Source organism: Cryptomeria japonica, chromosome 1, assembly GCF_030272615.1.
Source record: "Cryptomeria japonica chromosome 1, Sugi_1.0, whole genome shotgun sequence".
Classification (NCBI taxonomy): Eukaryota; Viridiplantae; Streptophyta; class Pinopsida; order Cupressales; family Cupressaceae; genus Cryptomeria; species Cryptomeria japonica.
Window position 1 is genome coordinate 390,672,180 of NC_081405.1, and position 26,696 is coordinate 390,698,875.

General features: G+C 36.6%; 1 protein-coding gene across 3 annotated transcripts in view; it reads left to right on the forward strand.

The window, feature by feature from the left end:
* The first annotated feature begins 1,349 nt into the window (after nucleotides 1-1,349).
* LOC131070921 (probable protein NAP1) overlaps nucleotides 1,350-26,696 on the forward strand; it is a 258,974-nt gene continuing 233,627 nt past the window's right edge. For 2 of the 3 annotated variants that reach the window (XM_058006606.2, XM_058006607.2), the window contains exon 1: nucleotides 1,350-1,558. The gene's annotated coding sequence lies outside the window, so the exon portion shown is untranslated. The remainder of the gene's footprint in view (nucleotides 1,559-26,696) is intronic. The other variant, XM_058006608.2, reaches the window with a different exon arrangement.

The window sequence follows — 26,696 nt, forward strand, 5'->3', positions numbered from 1 at the left end:
CCAAATTTAGGGAAAGGACATGATTAGAAGATTAGACATGATTAAGATGGGATTAGGAGGCTTCTAGAAGGATGGTTATGGAGGCAAGTGGGAGATGTAGGAGAATGCAAGCGAGTGAGGGAAAATAGGATTTTTAGTTAAATTAAAATGATTTAATTTAGCCAAAAGGGATGCAACTTGCATTTGTAGGATTTTGCAAGTGGGGGAACTATTCACAAATAAATAATTTATTTGCAAAGAGGATTTTCAATTAAATTTGAATTTAATCAAAATGGGAAAAATGGATTTTAATCAAATAAATAAGATTTATTCAATCAAATGGCTAAGGGTACTTAATCAAACCTTAGTTTAATTAACAGGTTAGGCTAGAAGAATGAGATTTAATCAAATCTTTAATTTGATTGAAAGGTCAATTAGAAGAATAGGGATATTAATTAAATCTTAATTTAATTAATTGGAAGAATCAAGGATAATTAAATAAATAAAATTCATTTAATTCATTGTACAACTTTTAGGTGTCTGCAATTTCATTGGTTTCAATATTTATGTTTATCTTTAATGATTAGACCGCTGTGGTTGATAGTGGTCTTCTTTATCAATATATATGTTTATTACAATAATTATGTATAAATTGTATTTAAATAAAACATAAAATGGTGTTTTTAGGTTCAACTATTTGTGTTTCATGATAAATTTTTGTTCAAATCTTTAAACAATTTTAGAGACACCTCGTATTGTGAGTTGTGTGATCAACCACACCTCCAAACACAATTATAGATAGATAATAATCCATATCACATTTAAAAAAAATAAAATAGAACTCTTGCCCTCTCTTATTATTGTAATAATAATTGATTATATTGAAAAACGTAACTATAATGACGAAAAAAGATGAAATATAATCAATCATATTAACTAAAATTATTAAAAAATCCATTCCTTGTAATGTCGTACCTGCAAGACTCAATCCCTTATAACCTCATTAAAAACCATTCAACTTCACCATACCAAAAATCCATTGCCATTTACTTAAGAACCTTTCAACTTAAGAAACCAAAAGCCCATTGACATTTAAGAGTATATTTAATTAATAAACTTTAAATATTTTTGTTTTGTAAAATTTCTCTATTTAACTCTAGGGTGATGTACCATATAACTCACTTTTCACATATTAAAAGCGTTTTATTGCGCATCTATTCAATTTTGAAGTGTACATTTGACGAAACTTGAGATGAAAGGGAAATAAAACATTTCACCGGCAATTGTAGGAAATATGGTGGTTTGAGTATAACAGAAGTGAGACTAAAGCGAATTAATAATAATAATAATAATAAATAAATAAATAATGAGCAGACAGGGACATACACGGGTACACTTAAATTTGCCATTTCTTTACACTGTGCGCTGGGACTGTCAAAGAGGGACTCGGCCATAAATACATTCAATTGCTACAAAATCTCAGATCCAGATTTTGTCTCGAATTGCCCTATCGTCGCCATTGCAGTTTTTGAGCTGAACGTGGTCTTATTACACTTCTGGAGGTCACAGTGCGATTTGGGTATGTTTAACTTTGTAAGCATTCGTAGGTGAAAATAAATGAATCAGGATTACTCTTTTAAGGCAGATAGTTTTAGATGAGAATGCTTTTGCCTGGACCTGTCTGGGCTTTTGTTTTTGCCTTCGATGAAGTTAGGAATTCCCTCTTTGGGTGCACGGATAATTGAACTTGGGCATGATCAAGAGTACATTCCTTCTAAAATTTATCCAATACACTTGTAAGCTTTTTTCTGGTGGACTCTTTTTTGAGCAAAATAATTTCAACGCATAAAATTTGAAATTTGAAATTTTATGCAATGATATTAGTTTGCCATCCTAAATTAATGGCTTTCTTGGAGGCTTTCTCTTTTCATGCAATGCTAGTTGTCGATCAAAATTATGAAGAAGTCCCCGGTGCCGTAACGCAAGAGATTAAGGAACAATAACTATCTTGGAGGGTTTGTCTTTCTCCTTAATGCTAGCCGTTTCTTGAAATTTATGAATAAGTTTCCAGTGCCACAACGCTTAAAGAGATTATGGAACAATTCTTTCTCCTCAATGTAGTTGTTGGCCTTCCTAGCGCACAATGCCTAAGAGATTTTGGGACAATGACAACTTAAAGAAATAATTACATCTGAAATAGTTTAATGGGGTGCATCTGCTGTAGCAGAAAACTGATGGTACATTTGAGGCGCTGTTGATGTTCATCTGACAAGGAAAACATAACGTGGGAAACTAAGAGTGTATCTCAAGGTTCAGTTGGCCTGTTCACCGAATGTTCATTTACTTAGTGAATTTATATTACCTTTTGTAGTAGATGTGTGTCTCTGCGGAGCTTATGAGTACCACGGAGGGAGAAACTAACAGCACTAGGTCTAGAAAAATAAGAATAGTTGGTGACTGGATATACAGGATTGAAGCACGTGGAATTCATTTCTTGCTAATTAAAGGGCAATGCCCGTACTGAATCAGCAGGGCCTCATATAAACGCAAATGAAATAGCATCAAACTCCTTTTCATGATCATTAATATAAAAAAAATGACTTATCAACAAAGTATAACCGAGTCTTGTGTTTGGGGGAAACTAATGAGCCAGCATAGGGTGCACGTATGATATATTGTGGTTATCAAATGGGTTAACTGCACCATAGAATTGGTGGTTGGTGTCAAAGCCTGGCTTATTCTGAGATTAACTCGTGTTCCTCAAAATTGTCTTCTAGAGATCTTAATAATTTCATAATGCAGTAGTAGATTTATATTTTGAATTAGGTAGAAATGGATATAATGGGAAATGGTGGCTCAGATTGTCGATATTACTAATTACTCTTAGCAATGGATCATTGGAAGATACAAGACAGACAGGTTCTATGAAAAACGTCAATAGCTAGTAAGGGCAAATGAGATTTTAATATAGAAATCAATGAAGATAGTTGTCTACATTCGACCAATGTATTCATTTCAAGATGTAATAGTTCACTAGCCCAGAGTTACATAGAAAAGATACATAAAGATCACTAGCCCAGAGTTACATAGAAAAGATACATAAAGATCTTCACATGTAGCTTTGCAGGATGATTCCCACCATTTAACCTACACTAAAAGGCAGAGTCCTTGACACTCTAAGCTAACCACTAGGACCTCAAGGATCTCAAACGATGGTTGCTTTGGGCATTAAAATATATCTTCAATAGCCTTAAATGAAATAGCTACAATGTCTGGTAAATGAAAAAGCTTCTTTTCGATAAGGTGAATAAGATTCATTGGCCCTTCTAGTAGACAATAGTTGGGTGATATGTTCCTTTATTTGCGAAGCTGGATTCATTATTGCTTCAAATTTTATTGCAACCATGAGATGAACCATATGACAGAAACTGAGCTATGCTATATTTTATGGAATATAAAGAAAGTAATGGAAGTCTCCAAAGAGATAATAATTGAAATGGTGGACAAAGCACAGAGATAGCCAAAGCTACTTGTGAACTGATACCATCTATTGAGTGGCAGGATTTCCCATCCCCCAATTATGTCCGGTGTGTCCAATGTGGGCACATATACTGTAGTTTCAAAAACTGGAACAACCATAGGCTTGAAAAATTGCGTTAAGAGCAAGAAAGCAACCAATCAAGGGTTTTCACAAACTGTATACTGACAAAATTCCATTTTGATTATGTTCATTTGCTGATTGTAAGGATGTAGGTCTATTTATGCTATTTGCAAGATTAACTGAAAGTGAAGTATAAAATTAGCATTTTGTACTTTTCAGTTATTGGACAAGAGTTAGTGAATATTCATGACATCTCGATTCCTGGATGGACAATTTGAATTCAATGCAGAAATAGAATACATTAATGGAGATTTAGCATACCATTGAATATATATTGATCCCAAACCTTCAATATGAAAGATATTGTAATGATTATTTTATATCTGTACTAACTGCCAATCTTACTTTCAGATAATATATTCCACTCTTAGACAATATTGATTACACCATTGCATGATCAATTAGCTCGTCTGGCTCACTTTATGTTATTTTAGCAAATTTTTAAGGTTCATCCAATGATAATCTTCATGAATTCCCTTGTTCTTCCACACTTCTACACCATCCCATCACATTTCATGGGCATTCCTCTTGTTTTGCTAGTATAGTTTGGTCAAGGAGTTTGTAATGTTACCACTTTGAAATAGAATTTAATGGTAAATAATAATAATTAAATGAAAATGCAAAAGAATAAAAATTAAATTAAAATTAGAATATAAAAGAATATAATTAAATATAATTAAAATTTAATTAAGTTAATGAATGGTCAAAAGACATGGAATGAAAACTTGTGACTCCCTCAAACATGAGATATAAAAGGGAGAAGAGAACCTCATATGAGAGGGGGATAATTTTAGGAATAAAAAATGCAGATCTGATTGTGGAAGGTTGTGGCCCTTTCAAAGGGCAGAAATAATGAAGAGTTGCACTCTTTCAAAGGGTACTAATGGTGGAAGGGTATGTCTCTTGCCAAAGGGCATACATGATGAAGAGGTGTGACCTCTCCCTCACATTGAGAGATATAAAGGAAAGGAATCAAAAGCATCCAGTGACATCACCATCGATCAGATCAGATCAGAACTTTTACTAAGTTACAGGCAGTAACATCCTTGTTCTTGGTGGTATGCATGGAGATGTGCTGAATATGTATGCTTAATATATGAAGCCTGATAATATTCTAATTCAGAATTTAGTAGTAATGTTAATATAGACTGCAATATGTATGACAGTTATACTTAATTTCAGAAACATTCATAGTGCATGAAAGACTGTTATATATTAAGTTCAGTCATTAGACTTCAGCTAATACCTATGGAGGATGGGAATGATTTGTGTGTAGGGAAAGGCGGTCTAATTCCAACCAATTAGGTAGTCCCGAGATGGGGTAAGTATCAGATTCCGTAAACCTTGAGGGTATAATCCTGAGATGGGGTAAGGGTCTGCATCTGTAAACCTTGAGGGAGCCTGTTGTAGTTTGGTTTCTCAGCGCCCTGGCAACATAATCACCCCTTCCTCCCTTAGGTTATGGTAGTAACAAGATTAGATCATAATATAGAAGGCTATGAATTATGAAATGTAGAATTAATTAGGCATAATAACTTGGTAAATGCATTCGGTAATGTATAATAATTGTTTGAAATATGACAGCTTCCAAGTAGGGGATGTTACGGAGTTGCTAGACATCTGCCTCAGATCACCAACACCTTACTCCTATCAGACAGCAACAGGGCCTCAGTACTTTAGTACTAAGTGTTCTCTGCACTTTTTTAGTAGACATGAAACTCTTACATGAGTAGGGTGAAAGTTCTTTATACTAGTGATGTGTAGTGGTTTTATTTGTATACAAATTCATAGAGCTTTACTGTGCCTAAATTTGCTTTGCTGGAAGATCTACATACATACATTGGAGGTCCAACATCACAAGGCTTTGAGTATTATAAAGTTGGTGATAAGTTGTTTTTACATTTTGCTATGTAAGTTCATGTAAAATTCAAATGATATCATTGTTATAGCATATGGATACAGGCATCATGGTGATTGCAGCTCAGAGGCATAGGTTTGATTCCAATACCAGAGTTGTAATATTTATTTGGACTTAAAGATCATTTTAATTACGTATTTAGTATGCCAAACTAAATTGATGATTCTTGTAATTCACACAGAAGCTGTATTTATTTGAAGGCCACAGCAAGTACTTTGAGTTCTATGCAGATAAGCTATGAGTGGAACAGGTTTTCCAATAATGATTTTGTGTGATAGCAGTTGTGTAAGCGCATTCATGGGCATTTACAAGCATTTATTAGCCCCAGAGTTTCTTCCACCGTGAAAGAGAAGTGTTGTGACACTTGGTCATTGACAGTAACATGAGAAGATCACTTATGGTACAATCCATAAGAAACTGAAAAAAATTTGGCAAGCGAATTGAAAAGATGAGAAACTGAAAAAGTGGGATCTAGATCCAACGGGTTGTTCCAAAGATTTGCATTTATTGTTGTTGACGGAAAGTTTCAATTGTTAGACCTTAATAGGTGCAAACATGTAGAGGAGGTTGTGATTTCAGTCACTCATGTAACCAAGATGTTTCTGTTAATTTGTTGGAAGCATGAAACAATAAGGAAGATGATGAACTGAGCTTCTCCAAAGAAAGAGCACCATTGTAGCCTACATGCAAGTTGCAAGAAAAGGGGCTAAGAAAAACAATGAAGAGGCCATTATCAACCACATTGGTTACTCAAGACACTGAAGTGTGTAAGAATGAGCAAAGATGTAATGAACCTGGTTAGGCGTATTGTCCCCTTCCCAATTTGTCGTAAGATCACAATTGCAACAAATTAGGGTTAGGGTTTTGTCTTACCAAATAAATCTCTTTAATGATGCAATCCTGGATTTGAATGCTGCTATCACAACATGAACAACATATGCAAATACACACATATATTTTTAATATTAGGGTTAGGCAATTACTTCATATTCATAGATTATCAATAATGCAAGCATATTAGGATGTGTTGGGAGAAGGGACATGATGGGTCCACCCGAAGCCATTTCTACACCAAGTTCAAGAGTGGATGTCTACCACAGCCCTCTTGCTTGGCGGCTTGTATATACTTTCCCCATCGATGTCTCACCCCCTAAAGACACTTGCCATCTTGTGGAATTGGGTGGGGGTCATAAGTGGGTTACTTGTCTCTCTATGTAAGTGCCCTCTGGTCCTAGGAGCCATTACGGTCAACTCTAGAACGGCTTACTTACTTAGCCTTGTATACCCCTTTTGCTTAAACCCCAGGCCCTCCTACAAAGCGGGTTTCAGTCAATCAAGCACATCCATATTCTATCATAAGTACATATACTTAAGCATTCTTTTATGCATATATAATGTGTATACATATGTAAGACAATGATAGGCAGAAATATCAAGTATACCAGTGAATATATATCTGATAATAACAATCTGAACTGATTGGAGTTCTGCTGTGATGAATTGGACTAGTTTTCCTTGTGATTGCTGCTCCCTATCTTATGGGAAAATGCTTCTTTTCTGTACATCTGCTTGATGAATTTGTCCTGCTCCCAATGGTTCAATCTGCTGGGCTGATTTGATTGGTGTTGACGATTTGCTGGATACTGATGTTCTGAAGATGTGTTTTGGATGATTGATGATTTGATGTTGTTGCTGCTGTGTAATTATTGTTTTTGTTTTATGCTTCGATAATTTGGTTGCTATATGTTTCCTGGTCTTCCTTATTATCCAGGTCTGATCTTTATTTCCTGATTCAATTAGGCAATCCTCCTGATTGACCCTTTATAAATGGTCTGTAATTCTGTTCTGTTCTTCTTCTCCTTCCCTTTGGGGTCTACCTTTATTTTCTGGATTTAATTCTAGATTCTGAATTCTTATTCCTTGATTGATATTTTCATAGGACTTGAATTACCGATCTGCTAATTCCATTTCCCATCCAGATTTTTTGTCCTCTGTTTGCTTCTCCAATTGAGTTTTTGCTCCCCTTTATATCTTTCCAAATTGGGGGAGGAGTGGGGGGGGTGTTAAACCTCTTCCTTCATATCTAAATAGTCACACCTCGTTCAAATTGGAGCGCTGCATTTTATATACTATTTAATTTAATAATAATCTCCATTAACTAATCCTAGTCGGCTATCTTTCTTCTGAGTTGGCCCTATCATTTCTAAGAATCTTATTGCCCCAATTTATTATTTATAATTGTTTGTGATCTGCCTTAATTTCTGTGATCACCCATACTTAATTATACACTTCTGTGACTGGGGTTTGGTCTACAATGGGGCACGACATTAGACCCTAGGTCAGCCAGGTCATCCTTTTGCATTTTTTAAATAAATAAATAAATAAACTTTAAATAAAATTATGAATAAGTGCAACTATTAAATAATTTTATTTTAGGGCCGACTTTGCACAAGTAAGATTAAATATTTTTTATCGGTTATATCTTAGCCGACTTTGTATCTCTTGGCGGTTATTTTCTTAGGCCAACCTTGCCTAAAGTTTGGCAGTGTGGAGTGGTATAAGTATATGCTATCGGGAGGAGGAGGTATTACATTTTTTGAAATCCAAATGCACTGCCTGATTCTAAGACAGAAACCTTAAAAAGTGGTTTTGAGTGGGATGTCACCCCTGCTCACCTGATCCATGCATTTAGGCAGGAACTACGACAAAAGCAGAGGACAAAGGAAATCACATTTAGCTGGGCAAGTTTCGTTATTCATATCCAGGTCACCATCCTTCACTTTGGGTGTATCTACTTTGGAGCACATCACTCAAGAAGGACCATTCTTGCTGGGAACTGAGTGCCTTCATCGCCTATACCTTTATCAGACAACAAATTCGGTGGCTTCTTATTGTGCCACTCTCCAAGGCACAATTTATCATTTATATAAGCACCAGGAAAACACAATGTTTTCATGAATTGGGTCTGATCAATGAGTATGAGTTCTTGGCTGCCAATTATATAGATTTGTATATCTGAATTTATTGATTATAAATTGGGACAAAAGTATACTGGTAATTTGTGTTTGGTAGATCCTTTGAGTGATTATCTTTGTTAATGCAGTATAATAGCTATGTTGTTCAATGTGAATTGATCCATGCATCTGTTAATCAGTTTATTGTTTATATTTGTAAGTATTTCTGTTTGGGTGTATTTCTGAAGGCACCAAAATGTATAAAGAGAAAGACACCAAAGAACACAAGAAGGTTAGTTGTTAAACATGTGAAGGAGCTATGAATTCCAAATATGATATGAATTTATCGAATTGAGGGTTGGAATGGTAGATTCCAATAGAGAAAATATTTTCACTCCATGAGAATTGATGAATAAGGTATCTCATTTGAAAAGGTATATGGTAAATCCTTATAATTTCATTTATAGAATATTTTGAGGATCAAATCCTATGGATTGAATAGGTGTGATCTGAAATGGATCTTGAAAATCATTTTAATCGAGCTAATTGAGTTGTTCAATTGCACTTGTTAGTTCATGAGACTAAAAAAGAGCTCAGAACATGTTTTTAGCTTTATTAAGATAGAAGAAGGTAAGGTAGATGTGCAAAGTCAAATGTAGAATGTGGGAAACATGTGCACTGAGACTCAAAGATGAGTTATACATATTGTGGCCACACCAAATGAAGAAAATTTCCAAGGTAATGGTTTTGTCTAGGGGTCAAAACTGTGTGATAGTTCTGGCTAGGTATGAAATTGTATGGCTCATTTGCTTGTCTCTTAGTATAAAAATACCCCTAAGTGGTCAAGGAAAGGCATTGAAGTAGATTGAAGTGCTCTTAAGAAGTTATTAAGAGCATTTAAGTGGTCAAGGAAAGGTATTGGAGTAGATTCAAGTGCTCTTAAGGACTTTTAAGTGTTGTATGTTGCAAGTCTTATTGTAGCAATGGTAGGCACCCTGCATGTGTGGGAGGCCCAATATTCCTCTCACTTGGTTTGCACAAACAATTCCTTTGATGCTACTATATTGGATCACTCCCTTACTAGAATTATATTTCTCTGCATGAGTTGACTAATTTTGGGCAAGGGTGAACTTGAGGAACCATATATTGAGCTAATGTTGTAGTCCCAATCCTAATAATAAAAGTTTGACTATCTCTTAATTGCACTTTCTCAAGCATGTAGGTGTGGGCTCCTTGTCTTAGGTTTTTGCTTTGTTTGGTTAGTACAAGATTGAAAACATTATGTCTGTCCACTTTTTGTAATAATCTATGTTATGGATCAAATTTGCATGAAACTACATATGTCTCCATTTACTATTAGTGTTCAGGTATTTGCGTGAAAACTACATACTACTCTATTTGCTATTAGGGTTCAAGTGAGGAAAGCAAGGTATCAAACATTGATATTTTTGTGAATGTAGACTGGGCAATTAACATGGACAACATAAGGTCTACTAGTGGCTACATATTCTTTTTATTTGGAGGAGCTGCTTACTGGAAGAGTAAGAGGCAAAGAGTTGCTCTTTCCATTATCGAGGTAGAATGCATGGTTACTATATGTTTGTATAGAATCACCTTGGTTACAAAGGTTGTTCGTGGATGTTGTTTTTGAAAACATGATGTTGAGGATCAATTGTGAGAGTAATAGTGCCATTAGTTTGGCGGAAAATCCTACCTTCCATTCTCCCATAAAATATCTGATGCACGGTTTCATTTTGTTTGAGATATGGTCAAAGATGGCGAGGTATTGATTCAAAAGAGAGATGGCTTACAAATGTTCATTTTTTCACTAAGATAGTGAGTAGAAACATGCATATTCACAAACAAGTTTACTTGGTGCATACTGATTATGAGCCTCTTTACCTTTAAAAGTTTGTCTTCTTTGTTGACCCCCTTATGTTGTTTTGCATTGTATAGTACCAAAGAAGCAATAATATGTAAAAAATCGCGATTATACTCAATTAATTGTGAATCATGGAGTTAGCCAATTTATTCATGTTAAAAACTCCGAAAATCATGTTAAAACTCCTAAAAATGGCAAAAAATGTGAAAAATATCGTTGCAAAAATCGGTGCAATCCTAGAAAAACTCACGAAATTACCAAATTGCTTAGAAATAGGGCCGATTGCGAGATGGAATCAGAGTTAGTGTGGAATCAATGTGGAAACAGTTAGTTATTTTGTCCCTTAGTTTTCTTTCCAACCTATGAAAAACCCTAAATAGAGGAGTGGGAGGAGCAATGGCGGTTATCGACCGAATTTGAAAGGGACTCAATCATCCTAAATCATGGGGGGCATATGAGATAGTGTCGAAGAAGTTGGCAAATCTGCTCTAAATCATGGTTTTGATATGACTCGATCTCTTTGCACACCTCGCCCCATGGATTCTAATGTGAACAAGTATATAATTAATATGATGCACTAACTATAAAATTATAACTATTATGCACTATTATAGATGGCACTTTGACAAGGAAGGAGCGAACCCCTATAGTTTATAATTAATACTATAAAGTAGTCTAAAAATTTAAAGTATTATAGACTATTAATATATATAATAAACTATAGATTAAAAATAGTGTAAAATTTTTGATGTACATGTCTAATTTTTAATATAATATATATTTTTTTGATTGAGGAAACTCAAGTTTTTAGTGTGGTTTGAGCCTAGAGATACCACTTACGGAGGATCTCTTCCCATGAGGCTATTTTTGGGGGGCCATGATTGCCCACACTACACTTGTTCAAACCCGCGAGCTCAACAACCCAACTAAGGCACAAGGTCTGCAAGCTCAGTGGCCTAGCGGGGGTTGGAACCTTGGTGGCCGTTTCACCAATGAAGTGTTTCTACTACGACACTAAATGTTCGAAGACATAATATATATATATATATATATATATATATATATATGATTTTTAATTTATAATTGATATATTTTATTTGTGCTCAAACAAAGACATACAATTCATCATATGGGACCAAAATCACTAGAAACTCGAATAACACTTAGATAAAGCATTAAACACTCCAAAACACGAAACCCAAAACAAAATACTTCAAATCATTGATGAAAAACTTGCCGAGTCTTGAAAAACTCTTGAGTATTTACGCCAAAAGCTCACACAGAAACTCATTGAGTTTTTCACAAAAACTATGTGTCTCTGGCAAAAACTTGGCTGCATAAAAAAAGAGGCCTAGACGCATCAAAAAATTATCTTCTTCAAGTCAGTCTCATTCTCTTCATCAAAATATATACATTAAATATAACAGTTAAGTATTACTTTAAGTTATATTTAATGTATATATTGGCAGGATGTTTGAGAGTGGTTTAAGATCTCTAGGAGTTATAATGCAAATTCTAGGTTTTAGACATAAAAATTTTCAGACAGTCAAATTTTAGTAATTAGTTGGCTCCTATCAGCATTCTCTTGCTCTCTCTCTCTCACTCTCTCCTCTCCCCCTTAAGGTCTAGACCTATCTCTCTACCTCTCTCTCTCTCTCTCTCTCACCCTTAGACCCCACGAGGGGTGCTACCCTCAACCTCGTTTTAGTGAGGTGGAGGAGCCACACTAGATTCCTTGGACTAGACCCTCCAGTTCTGCCTCTCCCCTAGTTTTTAATAGAGTTGGGAAGAGGAAGATGTAGAATGTTTTGATGTAGTATTTACTTTTAGTTTTACAAAAATAATTTGCTATTTTCATGTTTTAGATTGTCAGCCATCAACATTCCACATGAGGATGCCATTTTCTACCCAATTTGCAAAAAAAAAGTGTTTCTAATGAAATTTAAGCAATTTTCCAAGTTGTTGAGTTTTTACAGAGTTTTTGCCAAATTTTTGCCGAGTTGCATTTTCGGGCCTTGCCGAGTTTTTGCCATGTAATGCCCCCCTTTTTGGATTACCCTATATTTGCCCTAGAATCACAAATTCAATAAAACATGGAACATAAGATAGTAGAGATATAGCTTTACCGAAAGCATGTAAAGCAAGATGGATACTTGTTAAGTTCTTGCAATCATGTTAGATATTGAAGATACAATTCATAAGATCAACCATTACTAGGGTTAAAGATCATATATTCATAATTATCTTAGTCATATAACCAATCTAATTCATTGTTTGGGTTCAATCATACCAGAGCTCAGATAAGGAGACATGATAGGGTGCCTGAAGTGATCCTCTACCCTAGGCCCAAGAGCGGATATACCATCCCTCTTGGCCTCATGTGGCCTTCCGCCATCCATATGAGGTGGTGTACCTAGTGAGGTGTCCTATAGCGATTCTCCCTCATCATGCCACCCTTATTCACCCTCCTATGATTGTGACTCCCTTGAATCCATTTCAACAATTGATCAATGTAGAGGTTGGAGGAGAAGCTACAATAGGTTGCCCAAAGCAATCCTCTACTCTAGGCCCAAGAGCGGATGTACCATCCCGCTTGGCCTCATGTAGCCTTCCACCATCCATATGAGGTGGTGTACGTATTGAGAAATCCTATAGCAGTTCTCCCGCTTTGTGTTCCCTTCCTCACCTTGCCATGATTGATTCTTGCTATTTGGAAATCCACATTGTTGCTTCTATCTATATTATTTGAATTATTGTTTGAATTAATATGTAAGGAATTGTACATTCAATCATTATCATGTTGCATACATCAGGCATACATTGAACATATATTCATGCATACCACAGATGGATGAGAATACAATTTTTTGCAATAAATTATGATTTCTGATTCTGATCTGATCGCTGGTGTATAATGAATTGAGCTTCTCTTACCAATGCTTCTGACTGCCTTTCTTGATGCCTTCTCCCATTGTGGCTCTCTCCATATATATCTTTATATTTCCATGAAGGGGGACGCCCCTTGGAAGTGCTGCTCTTTCAGGAATTGTCTCAATCTTTTAAAGTCACAACACTTCATAAGTCGCTTCCCTTTTAACATTAATCTTTATTTTATTTCTAAACTAATTATTAGTCCATGTCTTTATTTCTGCGATGATGCCTTCCTTATCTGCTCTTTATGTCTGCTTTAAGTCTGCTCCCTTTCTGCTGCAAATCCGCTTTTCAAATAGGAATAATATGCAATGAATGGATGCTTGAATGATCCACAACACCTCTTATTTATACATTTCAAATAACACCTCTTCATCAAAGGTTGCAACCTTTCTAAATAGGTTGGTTAGCAAGCATGTATTATTACATAATTTCCAACCCCTTGCCCAAAGGTGGGCGCTCTATAATGGAGGTCGGCCCTAGCAAAATACATTTAATTTAACCTAAACACCAAATAGGTCAGCTAGCAAAGGTAATAAACTCAGTCAGCCCTTTTGAATTTCCATTAATTATGTCACCTAGGGTTATTTGTAAGGTTGGCCTCCTTTGAGTTTCCATTGATTTATTGCCTTAATGTCATCTATTTATCTTGTGATCTGTCTTACAAGGTAGGGGCATGACATGCTGAGTCTGAGTTTTTCAACTATGCTTCAAATATCTTCACCTGTTCCAAAACCCTTGCCACCAAACTCAAACTGAAATCACCAACCAGCTAGGGTGGATCTTGCACCATGGAAACTAGGCTAACTGAAGAGGGTTTTCTTCCTCAACAATCCAAGGAAGAACTATCCAAGTTCATTTTGATAGCATCTTGTTTTGTGTGTACAAGCAAAAGAACGAACGAGAGCCAAAACTTTAATTTATAGAGTTGGAGGGAAAGATTAAGGCAACACAAATTTAAAATATAATATTTTCCCTTAAATTCTCTCAACATAACTTTTAAAATCACTTTATGACTGCCCCCTTGCCTAGGCGTCCACCTTTGAGGTAACTTTATAAAATATTTTTGTTTTGTCATGATGTTGTCGGTCACACTTTTTGATTTTTGCTTTATGGTGAGGCTAGGCACTTTCAAATTAACATTATCTTGGTCAATATGACTTTGGTAAACATCAGTGTTGGTAGGATTTTGGTTTGATAGCTCTTGGTTCTTGATGTTATTGAGGTTATCTACGTTATAACTGAGAGGCAATTTGGCTTTTGATTCCACAAGACTTCTAAATATGTCATCCCTATTTTGATGTATGAATCGTTCTATTAAATGTATGTCTTTGTCTAGAGTTAAGGAACTAATTATAGTCATGGGAATATTCATTTTGATTAGGGAGACTATCATTGTCACATATCCATTAATGTAATTGTTTACATCATAGAAACAAGACTCAACTAGACACGCCAAGACTCAGCAAGTCCACGGCGAGCCAGGCTAGCCAATTCTCGGAGACTCAGCCAAGTAAAATATCCTTTTTGCCAAGATTAACCTTGATTTAATCCCTACAACCACAACCAATGATATATACATATATACTTTCCAATCATTAGGGTTAGATGTAATTATCTCAATCAAGAAGTAGATCACATCTATATCACTACTTAGTATTCAATCACAATAGGATTTGGAGGAAGAATCATGATAGGTCCGCCCGAAGCCATCCCTGCACTAAGCCCAAGAGCAGACACTCACCCCCTTGGCCCCAATGGCAGGCACTTTGGACATCCACTTGGGGTGGTCTACCTAGTGGGTTGCTTGTATCCTCTTTCCCTATCCATTCCTCATCCCTTTAAGTCAACGATCAATCATTGTAGACATGAGATAGGAGATCGTAATAGGGGGCCTTGTAATCTCCTAGCTAATCCCAAGAGAGGATCTTTGCCCTCTTGGCTCCAATGGCAGGCACATTGGACATCCACCAGGGTGGCCTACTTATATGAAGATCTTATCATTCCTCCCCTTCCTTAAACCTCCTTCCTTCCTATGTGATTGGAGTTTACAAAAAGATACATATTCATGCATATGCATTTTACATTCAACATGTATAAGAGATTGTATCATAAATGCATGACTAATAGTGCATAGGCTAAAGTTCTAAACATATACCACAAAGGTAATTGTTAAGGTGTTAGCTGTTTTGTATAATAGATCTGAATTGAATCGGTTAGAGGTCTGATCCTGATGCTTATTTGCTGCTCATGCTGGTCTTCTCCCGATCTGGATGCTGTGTTCCTGGACTGATTGTTGAAGCGGATGATGCGGATGTTGATGCAATAATCAGTATTCAGCCTCCTTATTTCAGATCAGAATACTTATCTGATTCCTATTCTGTGATACCAAATCAATTGTGTATCCCAGACCAGATTAGTTATTTTCTGCTTTCCTCCTAAGGAGCACTGATGATAAATGCAGTTCTGATCCCAATTCTTTTTCTGCTCATGTTTTTCTATTTTTTATCCTTCCCTGCATCCTTTCCTTCGATGAAGTGTTCCTCCCTTTATACCTTCAATTGAGATGGATCCACACCTCTTCAACCCACCATTTCATTCTTAAGAGTCACATCTTTTCACCTTATGCTAACTGCTGCCATGAGACACCCTTTGATTTATTTAATTATTAATTGTTTAGTGAAGGAATCACTGCCTAATAATTTATCCCAATCAACCTCCATAAGTATATAGCCTATTACATTTATCCTTAGTTGGAATAATTATATATCCTTAAATAGGTTGGCCCTCTATGTCATTGGCCGAATCTCTTTGACTGGATCAGCCTCTAAACAATTGTTATTATTATTATTTATTTATTTATTATTCTTTTTATGTTTTTTCTTTACACTGGTCTGCCTTATCAATTCTGTGGCCTAGCCTCCTAGGAAGTATTATTTATAGGCTGCGATTAGGGTGGGGCATGACAGTTTTAGTCATTCCTCTTACATCTCTGTGACAATTATTTCTCTGATGAATCCACATAACCTTAGTAATTTGTTTATTGCCGCTTATTTTTCTTTTTTCTTTTTTAAGTGCTTTTATTTTGTGCATATTTTATGATTATTTTATTTGGGTCATTGTATCTAGCTTTGTGTGTTTGTGTGGAAAAAATTGTGTATGCTCTCCCCTTGTACCCGTGTGTGATCTTGGGGATCAAAAACACACTATCTACTTGTGACATGTGTTACCCAAGGCATAACATCGTGTATTCTTGTCGATTTTTGAGTGAACTTGAAAAGAAAGAGCAATTGTCTCCCTTTCTATTTTACTATTTTAGCAAATCTGGCATGGATCTCCTCACCAACCATTGACCAAAACCTATATGTTTCAGCAAGGTATTTAAATTTGAGAATTGAGAATCAAGAGACTCTCCCTACAAGGTAGATATTGTTGTTTTTGGTGCACTTCAATCTAGGGGAAAAAGTGAAATAAGGAGGGATTTGAAACTGATCACACACCTTAGACAAGTTCCCCAATTTCATGGACTTGGGCCTCACTTACTTTCAAGTACATAGAGGACTCCCTTAGTTAGACTTGTACAAGACTTGCTTATGAACCTTTCCATTGTTTGGTTTGTGTGATGCACTTGTAAGTGGTTAATCCCAAGAATTTACTTACATTGTACCTTTGGAGACGGGATACTAGGACATGTAAGATCTCCTCTCGCATCTTAAGGCAATCTTCATGATCAAAAGGGGGTAGTGCCCTAAGAAAACAAGTCATGTTATATATGACCAAGTCCAAGTATATTTGTGGACTCAATAAATCAAACACTCCTACTTGAATAGAATAGGTTGTTATTTTTGCTTTGTCTTCCCCTTTGTGTGAAATTGTCACGTCCCCAATTTTTGCACTTCCTTAGTGACGACATTTTTAGCAGGGTTGGTCTATTATCTGGTTCTCGTAGGCCAACAGAGCATGGAGGGAACCAACTCAGGGGCTTAGAGAGCCATGCATGAGCCTTTCAAACAATTTGGAGCAGTTGACAACAATTTCCTAAAATTTAGGAGGGATCCCTATTTTTTAGGGATTGACTAAGAGTGGTCTTGGGGGCATCCAAAGGCCTCTGGGAACGTTTTGGAGACTTTGAGTGCATCTCCTATTTTTTAGGAGGCACTCTTATTTTTTAGGAGGAACTCCTATTTTTTAAGAGGAACTCCTAGTTCATTGACAAGCCTTCCAGAGGTACACACAGCAGAGGAGGACCATTAAGGTTCAGTTTCAGGTTGACAGGGTCAGTCTCCTACTTTTTAGGAGCATCCCTAGATTTTAGGGGAAAAGTACTAGTTGGCTTATGTGGCTCAGGCATAATCCACAGGCGAGTGGCTTCGATCAGTTTACAGTTCTGAGTTTATTTGAGCACTTGATGAATAACTTTAATATTTCCTAAGTTGATTAAATAATTAAAAGGTGATTATATTAATCACTTATCTTATTATATTATTAAATAAAAGCCATAACACCTTTCCTAGGCGTGGCAACTTGGAGGAGTTGGTTTAAGTGATTTTGGCCCCATTCAATGAATAATTGACCCCTCTAGCCAATCGAACTTCTAAAAGGATTGTCTTGCAAATAAAATAAAGTTATTTTATTAATTAAAAAGGGCAAATGAAACCCTAATTTGAAATTTGGGTTTGGGCTGAAAATAAAAGGTGTTTGGGAGCTCATTTTGCACATTATGATTGAGGATTTTGAGAAGAAATACTTTCTTGCAAGTCTGCAACGTATTTTGCAGGTGTTTGGTGTGGAATTGGAGACGAAGACCTCCATTTCTGAGTGGAAGGACGAAAACCCTTTCATATTCTATCAATTTGGAGTGTTGGGAATGCTTTTATTTGACCAACAAGGGTTTTAATCAAAGAAATTTTGACAGCTACAACAACTTTTGGACATGGGAATTAGATCTGACCAGATAGAGGGCATAACTTGGTGAAATTATTGCAGTTTATGGCCAGCCATACTTCTCCCAGCCCAATCGTACACTCCCAACTTGCCTGGGAATTCATAGAAAATAAATTGGAGCGTTTTGCAGCTGGTTTTTTGTATAAAATTCATTGTCAGCATTAGGAATAAAGAAATAAATCATTCTTTCAGGCTTATCTCAACTTTGGAGAGAGATATGACTAAATCAATGGGGAAATTTGACCAATTTCGGCGAAGTCTCCTGAGGGCCTGAGGGAATCAGCAGCAGTCCTATTCATTTGTGCAAGAATTGTTTTTGATAATTATTTTTAGAGCAAATAAACCTCATTGGAGGCCTGGATCTGCTTTGGACATCATTATTTTGCTAAATATCAATAGAAACCTTCATTCTAGGTTAGGCGCGGGGCTTCCTGGTATGCTATTTATCCTTCTTGGTAGAGAATCATTCAAAGATTTGTTTTTATATTTGCTGTTATTAAATTCAGAATTCTGGAATTATATTTCAGTCATTTATTGGCTTGTATTCCGCATTCAAAATACATTCAAAGTCAAAAAACATAAAAAAACCAAAACAAAACCAGCAAATTTCATCGCTGGTCAAAGTAAAAAACTGAAACAAAATCAGCAGATTGGTTTAAGATTCTAGCCTGGAATCTTTCAGAAATAGTGTTTAAATTCCAAAAATTCAGTGGCACCTGCATTTTTGGCACCTAGCCCCATCCCCGAGACATTCCGAGGATGGGGGATGACATGGGGACATTTCCAAGGCATCCCCAAAATGTCTCTTTTTTTCAGGGGGTGTCCCTATTGGAGGAGTCATTTCGAAAACGCCAAGGGGGCAGCCAGGGGACACATTGGAGCCGTCTAAGATGTCCCCAAATGTCTAGCAACCATCCCCCTTTTTTTAGTTTCTGCTTCATCTTTTCAATCATTCCAAAAAAATAAAATTGGGGGCATAGCCCCCGAACCCCCACTTCCAGCCCACGGGGGAATGAAATGTTCAACTGCACCCCCTCTATCATTGGGTTTTTCTCACATCTTACACCTTGTGAAGCTTTACATTAATGCCCCTCAAAATTTTGGGCTGCTAAGTCAAGTCTGAGTTGTCAAACTTTGCTTTTCATCATTATGTTTTACAATTTTAGACATTTGTAGTGCAAACCTATAGCCTTTGGGCATTTTGGTGTATGCAATACTACTAATTTTCATATGCACATTGACATGAATTATCAATTATGGAAGTAATTAAGTATTACTATAAATTTTTCCGACCCTCATGTGAACTCTATTATTGTGTTTTACTTTTGATTCTATAATGTATGTGTCAATATGATTACATTTGCAACTTTATCAATGTTATCATATGAATATCTGAAATTTTCTCACACACACATACAAGGTAGTTGTCCCCATCCCTGAAATGTGTCCTAATGTCCCCCTATCCCGAAAACTCAGTGAAACATAGCAAAAATCCTAAAAATAACTAAAATTTCCAAGATATAAATTAAAAAAAAATCAAGAGTCTAAAATCAAAGTCTCTAAAATATTTTTTTTCATGTCACCTACCACTAGACATCAAGCAAAACAATACATGGAGTCCCTTGAAGAAAATCCTTTCTTCTCGAAAAATTAAGTTAGAGAAACCTCCCATCGAATTCCACATGAAAACCAAGAAGGCAGTGATAGTGATAATGATGACAAAATAGAGCTGCTGTAACATTGATTTGCAGCTTTGGATTGTTGTTTCAATAGCATAGAAGAACAACACATAATTGTGCATTGAAATATCTAAGCTGATTATGAATTTCCCAAACTATGTCTTCTCTTCTAAACTGGGATGTCAATATGGATTCGCTATGAATCCATACTCTAATTGCTACCTCCTTTGTTGGGTGTGCCCTGCTCTCTCTCTCTCTCTCTCTTCGAGGAGACAAATAGGGTAAGGCTCATAAGTTGATTCCTTTGGTTTAGAGGAACCAATTGCTAGACTATGCTAAATGCACTTCTCATTAGAAACAGAGGGATCACCATCCTTATTAGAAATCATACCAAGGTAACCAATGCTTGGTCCATATTCTCCAAGTCCTCCACTTCTATAACCCACTTGTAAGCATCCAAAGCTAGATTGCACTTCTCAAGTAGTCTTCTCATGAATGTTATCCAAAATTTCATCAGTAGAGGTAGAAGCATCATTAGGTGTGCTTCTTCTTTATAAATAATATGAATATCTAGAATACCATCATTATAAAGAGCATAATCAATGAGGAAGAATAATTCCTACCTGTTGATGTGCATTTTGTACACGACCAAACACAAAATAAAATACCTAAAGGTACCTTATCCTCTCTTGATTAAGGTCTCCGAATGCTGAAGATGTCGCGAAAAGGATCAATCGGGATGACTTCAGGGTTCTTTTTTGTAGGATCTCTACGTGTGGATAAGCACCAGTGGTCGTTGTGTATGCTATTTCTTCAAGGGGCCTTACATACTTTCAGAGAAAGCTTGTCTGTGTTACTTTCTTTCCAAATGAAGGAACAGGATTTTCCTAACACTAACAGATTTTCAAAAAATGTCAAAAGATAAGGGGTTCGGGGAATAGAGACTTAAACTGATCCTATGAATGACTCAATGAAGGCTAGACTTGATAAGATTCTACCAATTTCAGTATCACCAAGAAATTACAACTCTACTGGAATTGATGCGATCTTCTAAGGGGATTTCAATAGCTTTCAAATCATCAAGGATATAGATACTATCATAGAGATACATATCAATACTTCCAATAATGATTGAATTCTTAATCAATCTTAATGTTTCCAGTCGACCACACAAGGCGTCCTCACAATCAGTAAGAAGCTAGTGGTTTGGAATGTGAATCTTATCAAAGATCAAGCACAACAATTCGTCCTTCCAACTTAAAATTTAAATGCTATTTCAACTGAGAGTGATTCAAGAAGATAAACAATCATGAAGATAGCCACAAGTATTGCAATAAAACACCATAACTTCAATATTTTATTGATCTCATAGCCAAATGGACAACAATTGTTCAAAATTCTTTCTTCACTACTCAATCTTGCTACAAACAATGACTAACTTCTCTCCAACTTTCTAACTTTCTAAACTTCTAAACTCTTTTTCTAACTCTCGAAAATGAAATGAGTGAGGGCATATATAGCATCCTCAAATACGATGAACGACTTGGATCAATTCGAGATCAATGGCCAAGATTTTACAATGAAACCCTAATTAGGGTTTGTTACAACAAACTTAATTCTAACCAATGAAATAATTGCATTATTTGGACACATGTCTTCTCTGGAATATTCGACCAATGGATAGCCGGGGTAGGTACATCGAAGTTTGTGCCATCTTTAATGAGTCAGGTACATTGAATCTGAACATGCTGAGGTGGACCAACCCGACTGGAGGAGTGATGACTGGGATGTCACCTTGTCTAATACTTGGTTGATGCTCAATTTGGTGATGCTTTCCTTCAAATGCTGGACTGGAAGATAGATGGAGAAGGTCGTCCTTAATGATGATGGACTGGAGGAGATCGTCCTTGTCCTGGCTTGATCTTGTTCGATGAGAGTCTGCCAGGTAGTTGATCCTCCGGCTTTGGGGGGTCGTCATTTGATGCCTACACAAAAACTTAAAATTAGTCTTTGAGTATAATATCTTAAAGCATAGAATTTAAGACCTTTCAAGGGAATGATTTGAGATATTAATTTGAAAATGACATGATAAATCAAGAATTATAAATTCTCAAATTAATTATGAATGGAAATTAGATTTTTCAAGACTTAGACTTTAAAAGATTGCTATGGAAATCAAAATAAGTCTTGAATAGAAACTTCAAAAATTTGATTCTTCATACCTCCTTCTTTGAAAGCTTAACTATGAACCTTGGAAAAATGAAGAAAGAAGATCAGATTTTGCTGGATAAGGATTGAATTTTGGTCTCCCTTTGGATGAATTATGCCTTAATTAACCTTCAAAAGAACTTCGCCTTCCACTAGCCTCCAACCACTTAGTAAATTCTGGAAATTAGCCTCCAATTTAGCAAGAAATTCGCCTCCAATCTGGTATAATTCGCTCCTCCAATGTGCTCTTGAAATTCGCATGAGAAGAATAATGAATGAATGATTTGAAAATGCTACAACACTCCTCTCTTATATAGGGCGCTCACCCTAATTGACCATGAGGCCGACCTAACAAATTAGCAATAAAACAAGATAAAATCCCTTTTAAAAGGGGGCCGACTTGCTTGTAAAAGCAAATAAATGAATTTGAGCGCTCACCTTTATTTTTTAAAATTTTAAAATTAATTTTAAGACTTGAAAGGTGTTCTTTTTCATTTGTTTTAAGGCTTAAAATTAATTGATTCAATTACAAATGCCTTAATTCATGTGAATTTGATCTAACTTCCCAAATGTCTTAATTTTGACAAATTTAGTGAAAATTGAGGAATGTTGAGGTTTGATCAAGGCTCAATGAAGCTTCTTTCCTCCTTAGGCATTGAAATATCCAAGATGATGAAGGTCTAAACCACTTCAAGGCTTGTTTGAACTTTACATGCAGGCTTGTTCATTTCATGAATTGAAATTTCACAATCAATATTTGCAAATTTAATGTCCTTGTCTTCACAATCTTGCGATTTGCCCTTGACTTAATCAAACAAGGTTGAATGATAGGTTTTTTGATAATTTTGCCTTGGACCCTTTGGAAGGTTCAGGAGCGATTTTTCCAATTAGGTCCTGAATACCTTGTTTCCTTGACTCCAAAATCTTTCGGAAGGCAAGCTCATGTTTGCTTTGACCTGACAAAGTCTCGCATTTCAAATTTTAGCATTTCTCATGAGTAATTTAGGTGAAAATGTGAATTTCGCCTTGGACCCTTTGGAATTTGGAAGGGTCAGGAGCGATTTTTACTTTTTAGGTCAAAATTCACCTTAGTTTGATCCTTAACCTCCTCCAAGGCAATCTCTAGGGTCTATTCATCTCAATCACTGAGTGTGCTTATCAATTTTTGAAGGAAATATTGTTCTTTTGGGAATTTCGCTCTGGACCCTTTGGAAGGTTCAGGAGCGAAATTCTCTCCTGAGCTCAAAATTCTCCTTTTTTTGAAGGTCTAAATTTCAAGGCATTCCAAATGGCTTCTTTTACTGTAATCCAAGCCTAGTTTTACTTGGATTTTGGAGGAAAAGGTATCTTTGATGTTTTTCGCCCTGGACCCTTTGGAAGGGTCAGGAGTGATTTTCCTTGCTTAGGCTTACTCCTCCATCATTCTGACTTCAATCCACCCCTCAAGGCTAGGCAATGGTCTTCTTCATTCACTCCACCCAAGCTTGGTTTGTTCTTGCAAAGGCAAAATGGGGTATTTAGGAATTTTCGCCCTGGACCCTTTGGAAGGGTCAGGAGCGAAAATCCTTCTCTGACCTAGAATCATCATTTTTTGAAACAAACACCCACTCAAAGGTGGTCTCAAGGGCAATTTCTACCTTGGTCTAGTCTTGTCTTTGCACAAACTTGAAAGGAACATATTGGTCTTAGGATTTTCGCTCTGGACCCTTTGGAAGGGTCAGGAGCGAAAATTAGGTTCTAGGGCAATTTTCCAATCCTTTCATCTTCAAATCACTTCTAAGGCATAAAACATCTTGCCTCACTCTCCAATTCATGAAAACCAAAATCTTGTCCTGACCTTGCAAGGAAAATAGGTGTTTTTTAGGAATTTCGCTTTGGACCCTTTGGAAGGGTCAGGAGCTAAATTCACTATTTGGCTCAATTCCTTCACTTTTTAATGATCCCTTAGCACTTCAAGTCACTCCCAGGGGCAATTCCTTCTTGGTTTTACCTTATCCCACACTTGTTCTAGCAAAACTTGATAGCCAAAAGAAGCTTTGAGAAAATTCGCTTTGGACCCTTTGGAAGGGTTAGGAGCGAAATTCTCAATCTTGACCAAAAATCTTCATTTTTTTTTTACCTTGAAACTTCTTTGCTAGGTGGGACTTCATCTTTATTGTCCTAGGAACAAGGTTTCATGTCCAAGAAAGGCTAAAAACATAGGTTTACAAGGAATTTCGCTCTGGACCCTTTGGAAGGGTCAAGAGCGAAATTTCCTTTCCTGGCCAGAATCCTTCATTTTCACAATTTTTTAAAAAATGCCCGAGGGTTTCACTATGCTCATTCTTCCTTTCATCATGCCTTGGACACCTCAATTTGACCAAACAAAGCCAAAAATGCCTCCAATAGAGATTTTTGCTCTGGACCCTTTGGAAGGGTCAGGAGCAAAATTCACTATTTAGGCTTATTCCACCATCACTTCAAGTTGAATTCACCTCTCAAAGGAAGAAAACACTACTCCTCTCTCATCCAAGCCATAAAAACCAAAACTTGACTTGATTTTGCAAGAAAAATAGGTGATTGAGGAATTTTCGCCCTGGACCCTTTGGAAGGGTCAGGAGCGAAATTCTCCTTTTGGGCAAAATCCTTCATTTTTCCAAGTTAAAACATCTTCAAGAGGCAAAAGCAAGTTGTTCTTGTTTCATTCATGCCAAAAACTTGACCTTCTTTACTGCACAATAAGAGCTTTTGGGAATTTCGCTCTGGACCCTTTGGAAGGGTCAGGAGCGAAATTCACCATTTTGTCCAAAGTTCTTCATTTTTACATGCTTCCAAATCTTCAAAGGTATCAAATAAAGGCCAATCTTCATTCCAAGAAACCCTGCACATCAAAACTTAGCCAAAGTTATGAAGAAATAAGCTCTAATAAGATTTTCGCTCTGGACCCTCTGGAAGGGTCAGGAGCGAAATCTCCATTCCAGGCCAAATTGCTCAGTTTTCAAGTTTCAAACCACCTCACAAGGCAAAGTTAGGTCTTTTTCCAAGCTAGGAACAAGGTTGCAAGTCTATCCAAGGCAAGAAATAGGGTTTAGGATAAAATTCGCTTTGGACCCTTTGGAAGGGTCAGGAGCAAAAATCTCCTTTAGGCATCAATCTTGCTCTTCAAAATCCATCAACTTCCTCTCCAGGAAAGAACATATCAATCTACCCTCAAACATGCCCTAGGAAGCATCATTCAGTCAAAAATGAGAAGAAAAAAGAGGTTTACAATGATTTTTGACCTGGACCCTTTGGAAGGGTCAGGAGCGAAATTGATATTTTCAGGCTAGATGTTACCTTGATTCGCTTCATCCTCCATCAAACTTGATCAAATCAACTCCTTTTCTTCACTGGCTCTGCTCAACTGATTTAGACAAGGAAACAAACAGGACTTTGACAAGAAAACCCTCAAATCTAGTCCTAACGTGACCTGAGGCCTATTCACCCTGTTCCTTGATCAAACCAACTTGACTCTCCTGAAAGGGCATGCTTCATTATAGCAATCTTGAGGTTTCAGGAAGAGGACTAACAACCTCCCAAAACAAGACTAGACTTGGCTTGAAAGAAACCCTAAAATGAGCTTCCAAGGATTAGCCCTAATCTAGCCAGCCCAGGCAAATCACTCACTCACTCAAAAAACCTAGAAAGCAGAGAGAAAAAGAAGCAAAAGGAAAGCAAAAACTAAAGCAAAAGAGGGGGTCCCCATTCTAATGGGGCGATGTCTGAAATGGTCACAACACTACCGTTATTAGCAACAGTGACAACCAAATTGTCTACAATATTTTTATTATTTGAAGTATCATCATGCATAAAAGGGAGATTATCACTATTACCATTCATGGCATCTTCAACATCATCGTTTGTATCATCTTAAGCATCACCATTCTAAGGAGTGTCAGTATGGGAAGGCCTATCATTCTTTGAGGAGTTAGATATCTTTTTTTTTGATTGGTAAATATTGTATCAAATAGTTACATCCATATAACAACTGTTTGAGTAAACAATTTAACCTAAATATCCATAGTGAGGCACAAACCGGGAATCACAAAGTCCCATCAACAACAACCCATCCACTCTAACCCATCCGTCAGATGTACAAAATCTACAAAAAATACAGTCTTTTGTGATAAACGATTAGCAACCTACGTTGACAAACATATTTCATCATAAAACTAACAAAAAGTTGCAGATTCCACCATGTAGATCCCACTCACACGAGGACAGATGCGACCACCCCTCATTATCCTTTGCTGGTTGACGCCTTTATCAGCCACAACTTTTTGCTGCCCTCGTTTCGAAGTCTCCCTAGCCATCCCCTTTGCCCTCAACATTTTGGAATTCTTAGGCCCCAAAGGACTCGTAGGTTTGCGCTTCAGCTCCTTCTTCCGACCCATATTCAACAACTCAGGCTCCACCTCCCCACAACGAGCTCTAGCTTCCCTTTCTCTAAGAAAGTCTTTGATTCTGCTCATACCAATCTGGGTCGTAGCCCGATGCACTTCCTTGTCATCCTTTGCTCCCC